The following is an 11,551-nucleotide window of genomic DNA, read 5'->3' on the forward strand; positions in this document are numbered from 1 at the left end:
TTGGACTCCTAGTGGGATTCGCCCCCCTTCCTTTTTCTTGAGGGGGAAAGGGGGAAGGAGTAGGAGAGGAGAAGGAATGGGGGGGGGGGCGCCACCCCCATGTGACACCTAGATAATTAAGCTACAGTAATTCCATGTTAATGGTGCCATGTCATCATAGTACTATTTCTAATCCTCACTTGATCCAAATCGCTATTCAAATTCAAATTCAAATTAAAGTCCAAAATTCAAATTTCTCAAACATGAAAACTAAAATTTTCAAATTATGGCAGATAGTATCTAGTTATTTCCCATATTGAAACCTATATTTTTAAGGAATTTAAATGTCCTTTAATGGATAAAACAGGGGCTAAATCAATTATATAAATGCTTTTAAATTTATTAAAAAACACTAAACCAATTATTTTAGTGCCAAATTAATTGTGGTATTGGTCTAACTACTAACACTAATTTAGGGCTAATGTTATATTTTATAAAGCCTAAAAATAAAATAAAACTAAGAGAAAAACAGAAACTATTTAAAAGAAAAAGAAAAGGCAAAAGAAAAACAAAATAAAAAACCCTCTCTACATGGGATGCCTGGGCCTTAGCCGCTTGGCAGGCCCAATCGGCCAACTGGTCGGCCCATTCCACTCTCCCCTCCGCGGTCGCCTCCTCCCCCCGCACTGCTCATCTGACCGTGGGGCGAGCCCCAGCCGGACCACCTCGCCGACGTCGCGCGGGGAGGATAAGGCCTGCACCGAGGCCACCCCCTAGATATTTCCCCCCTCGCTCTCTATCCCTCACGCGCTCGCTGCTCTCCCCTCTCCTTGCCCGAGCATGTCACCGTCGCCCTCCGTCAATCTCATGGTCCCCGGTGCCCCCTCGATCGTGCTGGTGGCTGGCAGGAGCGCCGTCCTCTGCTCCGTCGTCCTCGACCATCAGAGGGAGCTGGGAGGCCCTGAAGTGGCCGGTCTCCGCCCCCTTCCGCCTCTGTCGCTGACAATCTTCGTCATCTCCGGCAAACACTGCGCTCCTAAACTGTTGATGGCTCATCATAGCCGCTCGATGAGCCTCTGCCCCCCTCTCTGTTCCTCTCCTCGCGTCGCATGCTCCGTCCTAGCTAGCTTGCCGCCTCACCATACTCTCGCTGCCATCGATCCTCACCGTCCGGCCACCTCCATGGCCCCGCCCCAACTCCACTCGACGCAGCGCTCCCCTCTGTCTCGAACGCGATCGAAAGCACACGCTTGTTCACACCGTAGCCGCGCGCCTGGTTTTGCCCGAGCACCACGGCCGACGTCGGCGGCCTTGCCGGCCACCTCCAATCATTCTGATACCGTAGATGGACGCGGGGTGGAGTGGTCGTTCGAACGCGCCCAAAAGCACGCGTTTTGGCCCCTTATAGAGCAAATCTGACGCTCTCGGGAGCCTGTTCCGACGCCGGTGTCCGACGTGGCGCCGGCTGATACGTATCCAATGTATCTATAATTTTTGATTGTTCCATGCCGTTACATTATCATTCTTGTATATTTTACAATTATTTTATATCACTTTTTGGTACTAACTCATTGACATAGTGCTCAGCAGCTCGATCCGGCGCCCGCCGGGCGCTAGAGTTCGTCCGGGCTTGGTACCCTGGGCTGAACTTGGACCAACTGCGCACCTGGCGGCAGGAGGCGGTGCGGCCGGCTATCATCCAGCGTGCCTCGGCAATCGCCGACTTTACTGACACCAGCGCCTTTGCTCCTGAGGTGAATGAGGACGGCGTCGCGCAGCCGGAAGAATGGTTCGGGCTGAACCCGGCCGACGGTGAAGACTCGACGGAGGAGATTGACTCCACCGACGAGGGCGAGGAGGAGGAGGAGGAGGAAGACGGCGAAGGCGCTGTGCCGGATGTTGGAGCAGCCAGCCAGCCTCACCCTGACCGTGCCTCCAGCAATGAGGCGCGCGTGAATGCCCCGCCTGCTGCCGGTGATGACCAGGCCGAGACTCGCCAGCCGACATCGTCGCCTCAACCAATCTTCGTGACGCTCCGGGCGCTCCCTTGGCTTGATTCACTGTTTTTATTTCCCTGCTCGACGCTCTTTGAACATATTTGTTATCTTTGCGCAATTCCACCCACTGGGGGTGTATTCAAACTTCATTGAATGCCGGCCTCTCAAAGGCCTTTTGTGTAAATATTATTATGCATGAGCTTGGCTTCCATTCCTACTTGCTTTTTATCTCTCGGCTTTTTCCCTTTGCCGCCTTCCCTTGGGTGCCGCCTTCCCAGCCGGATAGCTGCTCTGCAGTCTGTGGCCGGGTAAGGAGTCCAGCCGTCTGGGAAGGCAAGTACTCAAGCTTTCTTAGATTGTAGCAAAGTAGGAACGGAAGCCGGCCAGCCGGCTGCTTCAACAGCCAGTTGGCGAGGGGGAAGCCGGCTTGTGTTATGTAAGTTCATTAGTCCTTAGCCGTTTTTCATGTGGGCATCCTTTCCGCCTTCAACTCTCGCTAGTCGGCAGTCGATTCTTCGAGCTGTGCCTTTCGCAAGAGAGGGCTTGGGTGTCGGCACATTACTTGTCTGACTGCAGGTAGAACTTGGACATAACTCAAGGCGACAAGTCCCCGGGCCGACTAGTCGGACCCGGTGCCGGACGGAGAAAATAAATGTGGTGGGGTAACCATGGGTATGATATCCGGCATACATAGATAAAATAGGGTAGTCCCCGAGAACTCCTCGGGGGCCCCGTTGTCTGATACTTAGTACAAATGGTAGTGTGGTACATACTGCATTTCAACTGTAAAATCTTCGAAGAAGATTAGCGTTCCATGGGCGCTCTGACTCCTTGCCGGAGTCGTCTCTCTTGCATGCCTTCGACTTTTGTGCGTTGATTAAGTAATATGAGTCGTTTTCCAGAGCCCGGCTGATGACAAAGGGGCCTTCCCAAGGTGCTGAGAGCTTGTGCTGGCCGGCTGTCCGCTGTATCAGCCGGAGCACAAGGTCTCCCTCTTGGAAGGATCTTGGCTTCACCCTCCGGCTGTGGTAACGGCGCAGACCTTGCTGGTAGATGGCTGACCGGCTGAGGGCTAACAGCCGGCTTTCTTCCAGCAAGTCGACACCGTCTTCTCTTGCTTCTTTAGCCTCCGCCTCCGTGTACATGGTGACCCGAGGTGAGTCGAATTCGATGTCGGTTGGGATGACAGCCTCGGCACCATATACGAGGAAGAAAGGGGTGAAGCCGGTTGACTTGTTTGGGGTAGTGCGCAGACTCCAGAGGACGGTCGGTAGCTCGTCAAGCCAGCAGCCGGCCGACCGCTCCAGCGGCACGACCAGTCGGGGCTTGATGCCAGAGAGGACGAGCCCGTTTGCTCTCTCGACTTGGCCGGTTGACTGCGAGTGGGCAACGGACCCTAAGTCCAGTTGGATGCCCTGTGTCGCGCAGAAACGTGCCAGTGCTCCCTTGGCGAAATTTGTGCCATTGTCGGTGATGATGTTGTGTGGCACGCCATACTGAGTTGTAATATCCGCAATGAATGTTACGGCAGTTGGCCCATTCAGTTTCTTGATCGGCTTTGCTTCAATCCACTTGGTGAATTTGTCCACGGCGACAAGCAGATGTGTCATGCCGCCGTGCGCCGTCTTGAATGGGCCGACCATATCCAGCCCCCAGACGGCAAAGGGCCAAGTGATGGGGATGGTCTTAAGTGCCAAAGCCGGCAGGTGTTGCTTGGAGCCGAAGACTTGGCACCCTTTGCAGTGCTTGACTAGTTCCTTGGCATCCTCCAAAGCAGTCGGCCAGAAGAATCCATGGCGGAATGCTTTGGCGATGAGCGCCCTGGAGGCGGCATGGTGGCCGCATTCACCTTGGTGCATGTCTTCGAGGATTGCTATGCCTTTCTCTGGCTCGACGCAGCGCTGGAAGACTCCGGTAGCACTGCGCCTGACTAGCTCTTGGTTCATTATTGTGTAAGCTCCGGCTCGGCGTTGGACTTGTCTTGCCGAGATCTCGTCAGTCGGTAGCTCTCCATTTACCAGGAAACGGAGGATGGGCTGGGCCCATGATGGAGCTGTGATTTCTTCGACTGCCAAAACGACTACTGCAACCAGGGTGGGCGGGCTGGGTTGTGAGGAGTTGGAGTCGGCCTCCGCCTGTTGTGTTGCTGCCGTCCCCGGGCCGGGTTCGACTATGGCAGTCCTCGAGCCGGCTGCCGAAGTCCCCGGGCCGCCTGCCTGGTCCCCGAAGTCGGAACCGACTGTGTCGGGGTCAGGCGGCACGAAGATGGAACTAGATTCCGTAGACGGCTTGACAGATGGCTTGAGGAGGCGTTGGAGGGCGACGCCGGTTGGTATAGCTTGCCGGGTGGAGCCTATTCGTGCCAAGGCATCTGCTTGCTCATTGTCGGCCCGTGGCACGTGAAGGAACTCGCACCCCTCGAAATATCCGCTGAGCTGCTGGACGAGGAAACGGTTGCTTGCCATGTTTGCGTCCTTGGCATCCCAGTCGCCGGATGATTGCTGAACCACTAAGTCCGATTCGCCATAACACAGGATCCGGCGGATGCCGAGTTCCTTGGCTAGCCGGAGCCCATGTATGAGCGCCTCATACTCGGCCACATTGTTGGAGGCGACAAAGTGGATTTGTAGTGTGTTTCTGAGCTTGTCGCCCTTGGGAGAGGTGAGGACGATGCCGGCTCCCAAGCCGGTGCGCATCTTGGATCCGTCAAAGTGCATCCGCCAATGAGTGGAGTCGGGGGCCGGCGGCAGGTACTGGGTCTCGGCCCAGTCGACGAGGAAGTCGGCCAATGCTTGGGACTTGATGGCGGTGCGGGGCTGATAGTAGACTGTGTAAGGAGCCAGCGCGATGGACCATTTCGCCACTCGGCCGGATGCATCCCGACTGCCTATGATCTCGGCAAGCGGGGCAGTGCATACGATCGTGATGGGATGTTCTTGAAAGTAGGGCTTGAGTTTCTTGGAGGCGAAGTACACACCATAGCACATTTTCTGATAGTGCGGGTAGTTCTGTTTTGAGGTGGACAGTACTTTGCTCAAATAATATACCGGCCTATGGACTAGCTGAGCTCGGCCTTCTTCGGGACGCTGGACTACGATGATTGTGCTGACCACCCGGCTGGTAGCGGCGATGTAGAGGAGCATGGGCTCCTTCTCAGTTGGGGCCGCCAAGACAGGTGGTGTGGACAACATCTTCTTCAGCTCGTGGAAAGCTTGGTCCGCCTGGTCATTCCACTCAAAGTGAGTGGACTTCTTCACACTACTAGGAAAAGGGCTATAGATGGAAATGACACTAATGGCGCACCAGACTTGTGGTGCGCCATTAGTATATACTAATGGCGCACCACCTTCTGATGCGCCATTAGTGTTGAAACTACTAACGGCGCACCCTGCCCACGGTGCGCCATTAGTACCAATTTTTTTTGAACTAGTGCGCCTGTCCAAACATACTAATGGCGCATCCACTGGTGGTGCGCCATTACTAGTTGTAACTAGTAATGGCGCACCAGCCAGAAGGTGCGCCACTAATGTTATTTTTTTATTATTGTTTTTATTCCTTTTTTTTGCAAAAGTACTAATGGCGCACCACCAGGGGGTGCACCATTAGTAACCTGGATTACTAATGGCGCATTTGTTGCTGGTGCGCCATTAGTAAGTGGGCAGCAACAAGATATTTTGGACAGCCTCTCCTCCCACACTCACTTTCTCCCCACTTCATTCTCTCCACCGCCTCCTCCTTGTCTCGGGTGCCTCCTCTTTTTCACCTCATTTCCACCATAGATTCATTCAAATTAAGTGGTTAAGTTACCTTATTTTGCTAGGTAAGTAAGGGGGGAAGCTATATTTATGTTGTTCTCCCTACAACAATGTGCACATGCACTTTTTATGGCCTAGCTAGATCTATGTATGTTCGTGGTGTTGCATATGTTTGTGGTGTTGCATATGTGTTTGTGTTTGGAGGTGTACCGGTATTTGAAATGCGATAGTTGCCAATATTTTGCCGGAATGTTGATTCATTTCCGTTTCGGCGAGAATTTTGGCATTAAGCATTCTTTTGGTCCTATTTTTAGGGAAAGTCATGCCAAATTTTTTCTTGGTTCTACAATATCGTTTTGCTCTACCCCGCAGGCGACCATGGTTCGCACGATGACCGAAGGCATCATGAATAGGTTTTTGAGGTCCGCGAAGGCCGAGATGCTTCAAAAGAACGAGACGGAGATAAGATGTCCGTGTCGAAGATGCAAGCTGAATAGCCTTATTGCGGACCCGGATTCCGGGCAGGTGCGGGACCACCTGCTCTTGCGTGGTTTCATGGATGGCTATCGGTGGCAAGGTGATGAAGATGACTACGAAGTCGTCCATGGGGGCCGGGCAAGAAATGAGGAAGGGCAGCAAGACAACCACCGCGGCTCGGGGGGGCGAGAAGACGAAGAATCCCCAGGAGATGATCACGACGGTGATGCTGTACACAGTCATCATGTAGAAGATGCAGGACATGATGATGATGCCGGCGATGCAGACGACGCTGGACCATCGATGGGCTGGGTGCAGGACCCTCATATTCAAGAGCTGCTTCTCAAGCAGACGGATAACGCAAGAGCTGCCGCCCGAGAGAAAGCCAAGATGGATCAACTTGAGTTAGACGCGGTTACTCCATTGTATGAAGGATGCAGGCCCGAGGATACCCGCCTAAAAGTAACGCTCATGGCTCTGGAGATGAAGGTAAAACACAAAATGATCGACGCATGCTTCGACGAGAACATGTCATTCTGGCACGAACGTCTTCCCAAGGGGAACAAGTGCCCGACCAGTTTGGAGGAGGCGAAGAAAATCGTGTGTCCTCTGGATTTACCGCACGTGAAATACCATGTGTGCATGAACAATTGCATCATTTATTGGGACGAGCACGCGGAGTCTACCATATGTCCGGTGTGTGGTGTCACTAGATACAAGAAGAGGAAGAAAGCTCCTCGAAAAGTGGTGTGGTACTTTCCGATCACTCCTCGTCTGCAGCGGTATTTCGTGGACCCTAAGGTAGCAAAGCTCCTGCGTTGGCACGCGGATAGGGAGGAGAAGAAGCGAGAAGATGACGCAAATGATCCGGAGATAGATAAAAAAGACAAGATGCTGAGTCACCCTAAGGATGCGAGCCAGTGGCAAGCGTTGAACTTCGAATACCCAGAATTTGGGAACGATCCAAGGAACATCATGCTGGGCGCGAGCACCGATGGAGTCAATCCGTTTGGCAGCCAGAGAAGCACACATAGCACCTGGCCTGTGTTCGTGTGGATGTACAACCTTCCCCCCTGGTTGTGCATGAAGAGGAAGTACATTCACATGAGTATGCTAATTGAAGGGCCGAAACAACCAGGGAACGACATCAATCTGTATCTGGGGCTGCTGAAAGAGGAGATTGACACGCTGTGGAAAACGCCAGCCAATACGTGGGACGCCGCAGAGAAAGAATATTTCCCTATGAGAGCCGCACTGCTCACGACGGTGCACGACTATCTCGGTTACGGATATCTTGCGGGGCAGGTAGTCCACGGATTTTCTGGGTGCGTAAGGTGCATGGATGACACAACGTATCGCCAGCTAGATAGAGATCCCGGGTCTTCGAAAACCGTGTTCATGGGACATCGAAGGTGGCTTCGCGACGATGACCCGTGGAGGAAATGCAAGGATCTGTTCGATGGTGAAACCGAACCCCGAAAACGCCCGTGTACGAGGAGCGGCGAGGAAATAGACAAGCTATTGAAAAATTGGAAAGACTGCCCACTGCCGGGAAAGAAGCAAAAGGCGCCAGAGCCGCTGCTGAAGGTATGGAAAACGAGGTCTGTTTTCTGGGACTTGCCGTACTGGAAGATCCACCGTGTGCCTCATAGCCTTGATGTCATGCATATCACGAAGAACGTGTGCGAGAGTCTGCTTGGTACCCTGCTCAACATGCCAGAGAGGACCAAAGATGGGCCGAAAGCAAGGGCAGATTTGAAATCAATGGGCATCAGGCAGGAGCTTCACGCTATATATGATGATGATGATGATGATGATGAGGCGAAGCAGGACACAGAAAGTCGTCGCAAAGGCAAAAAGGCCAAGAAGACCGGAAATGACTACCCTCCCGCGTGCTTCACTCTAAGTCAGGAGGAGATCGAGATGTTTTTCACCTGCCTCCTAGGAGTAAAACTTCCTTACGGTTACGCGGGGAAGATAAGCAGATACCTAGACCCAGCGAAGCAGAAGTTCAGCGGGATGAAGTCTCACGACTGTCACGTGCTGATGACGCGGATACTTCCAGTTGCAATCCGTGGCATCATGGACGCGCACGTCCATGAAACGCTATTCGACGTCATCTCTCGGAAGTCGATTGGCGTGAGGCAACTCAGAAGGCTACAGGAAGAGATCGTGGTGATACTATGCGAGCTTGAGATGTACTTCCCGCCCGCATTCTTCGACGTTATGGTGCATCTGTTGGTCCATATAGTGGAGGATATCATCCAACTCGGGCCGACGTTCCTGCACAGCATGATGCCATTCTAAAGGATGAATGGTGTCATCAAAGGATACGTTCGCAACATGTCACGTCCAGAAGGAAGCATAGCCAGGGGCTTTCTGACCGAAGAGTGCATCTCCTACTGCACGAATTATCTAGGCATCGAGAACCCCGTTGGTCTGCCCGTCAACAGGCACCTCGGCAGGCTCGCTGGATGGGGTCACCGTGAGGGTCGCCGCGAAATGCATGTCGACTTCAAGGGTCGACTCGCCGACTTTGAAAGAGCAAACCTAGTCGCGCTACAACACATAGACGTGGTCGATCCTTGGGTGGTAGAGCACAAAACCTTTATTAAGAAGATGTACAATGACCGAGGCCAACAGAGGACGGACGAAGATATACTCAAAGAGCACAACTCATGTTTCACGCGTTGGTTCAAGCAGAAGCTTCTGTCGTACCCTTTACATGAGGATTCTTCCGCGGAAGAACAACTCATATTCGCCTTGTCACAGGGCGCCGAGCACAACCTGATGACCTATGTGGCGTACGATATCAACGGCTACACATTCTACAGTGAGGCCAAGGACATGAAGAGCGATGGTTATCAGAACTCCGGGTAACGATGGAATCCTACACCGGTAACGACAAGGACAGATACTGGGAGCTGTCCCAGGAGATGGAGGAACAACCTCACTTTTATGAGGCCGCCGCCTTCCCCACCAATCCTGAGACGACGGATGGTGCCGCCGAGGATGACCACACTGATGCCACCACTGATGGTGCCGCCGAGGATGCCACCACTGATGATGGCGGCGCACACACAGATGGCAGCCAACCGAAGAGGCAACGGAAGGACCGGCGCCCGATCGTGCTCCGCACCCTCAAGGAGGAAGTTACTGAAGTGGACTCCAACGGGAATCCAACGGCGCCCGAACGAATAGTCAAGGGGTACTCGCTTCAGCTCGGGTGCATTGTCCGGAGCACCGTCTCGATCAACACCGAGAACCTGAGGCATCCTGACCGAGGGAATTTGCGCAACCTCCTCTTCACGAAGCTGCACGAACGATACAAGTTCCCCGCTGAATTTGAAAACACAAGCCTCAAAGGGAATAAAGTGAACAATGCTGCCCTCACGAAGATGAGCAAGGCCCTGTCTACATGGAAAATCAATGTGAAGAGAATGATCGAGAAAGGTGAGAGTTATCAGAAGATCAAGGAGAAAAATCCTTCGATCACCGAAGATGACTACAACGACTTCAAGATCAATTGCTCGAGCACCGCAAGCTCCCAATCAAGTGAGTGGGGGAAACAAATGCGGGAGCTGAACATAGGGAAACACACACTCGGTCCCGGCAGTTACAGAGTGGCGGAGCCTATATGGGACAAGGAGGACGCAGACCGTGCCGAGCAAGGCCTACCGCCCCGCTTCGAGAAATACAGCGGTAACAAGCAGACTAGGAACTATGTCAGGGCCCGGTACAAGGAGGACCCGATAACAAAGGAGCTTACCACGGATCCGAAGACCAGGGCGCTTGAGCTTGTTCTGGTAAGGAATACACCCCCGCGTAATTAGCTCCATATGGTTGCATTCTAATTAATGAAGCCAAATTTCTAAATTGTTCACATTCCTTCCGCAGGCGACTGAAAGCAGTAGCGCGGAGTCGACTAAGAGCAACCCTTGGGACACCACTCTAAATAGGGGGTTGAATGTAATGAAGAACAAGGATAAGCTCAGTAAGCCGACGTCAGCTGGTCGTGTGGCCGGCAAAGGCTTGTCGACAAAATGGGGGTCATACTATACGGCTCGTGTGCGGAAGGAGAAAAAGACCAGCTCGGAAAGCCAGGCGCGAGAGGTTCAAGAACTCAAGGCACAGGTGGCGCGGATTCCGGAGATTGTCCAAGAGCAAGTGGAACAACGACTCGGAGCGACGATCACCGCCCTTGTGCCTACCTTGATCTCGGGGTTGAGTGCGTGGATTGCGGGCGGCCAACAGGGGCCGCCCCCGATTCCTAGCTTCACGGCCAGCAACTCGCATAATGCGATGGCGGGGCCATTGGTGCCTCCGGCGGAGGCGGCATTGGTGTCTTCGACGCCGGCACGGGAGCTTAATTCACCCGGGTGTACGCCGGCTGGCACCTCTTCAGCAAGCGGCCCCTCCGTCAACTGCACGCCCGCCGTTGGCGGTGCCTCGACATTAGCCGAGCTCGACGCCATCATCACGGTAACTAATTAAGCCTCTCTCGGCCGAGGACTTCATCTCCTTGCCTTTGACTGGGCATCCCTGACGCCCTACATGTTTTCGCAGGGCGCCGCCGACATTCCGTGCACTCTCCTCCACTTCGTGAACAACGAGTTGGTCGATGTCGCCAAGGGCAAAATCGTTCAACCGGGCAACCCCTTGTTCCACGGTACCCAGATGCCACCCAACTTGTTTAGGGTTCAACTGGTTCGGGTGCTGCCAGGCTGCAACGACTTGTTACCTCCGATTCGACCCGTCGGGGCCGACGATGAAGACGTGATGACCCTCAGCGCCTGCCTGAGCTGGCCCCTGCTTTGGCCGAAGAGCCAGATTCGTTTGGGGGCGGGGGACACCACCCCAAATACAACACCGCCAGTCGTGCCGGCGCCAAGTCGGCCCCATGGCAAGACCGCCGTAACGGTGCCGGACATCCCTATGCCACTAGATCCAAACATGCATATGGCACAGGATCAGAACGAAGGTACATGAATATGAACGGAGGCGTAAACTATGGAGGGGGGTGACGCACACGCCTAGGAATCAATATTGTGTGTTCTAGGCGCCTCCCCCCTTCATATATATAGGTGGGAGGGAGAGGGGGCAGCCAAGGGGGCACCCAAGTAGGAGGAATCCTACTTGGGGCCCTAATCCTATTCACACCCCCTACCATAATTCTCGAAGGGGGAAAGAAGGAGGAGGGGGAGAGAAGGAAGGGGGAGGCTGAATCCCTCCCCTTCCTTTCTCTCTTCTCCTATTTCCTTCCCCGCCTCTATTTTGGCCTACATGGGGCGCACCAGCCCCTTAGGGGCTGGTTTGTCCCCCTCTTGGCCCATTAAGCCCATG

This window comes from Triticum dicoccoides, chromosome 2B, assembly GCF_002162155.2.
Source record: "Triticum dicoccoides isolate Atlit2015 ecotype Zavitan chromosome 2B, WEW_v2.0, whole genome shotgun sequence".
Classification (NCBI taxonomy): Eukaryota; Viridiplantae; Streptophyta; class Magnoliopsida; order Poales; family Poaceae; genus Triticum; species Triticum dicoccoides.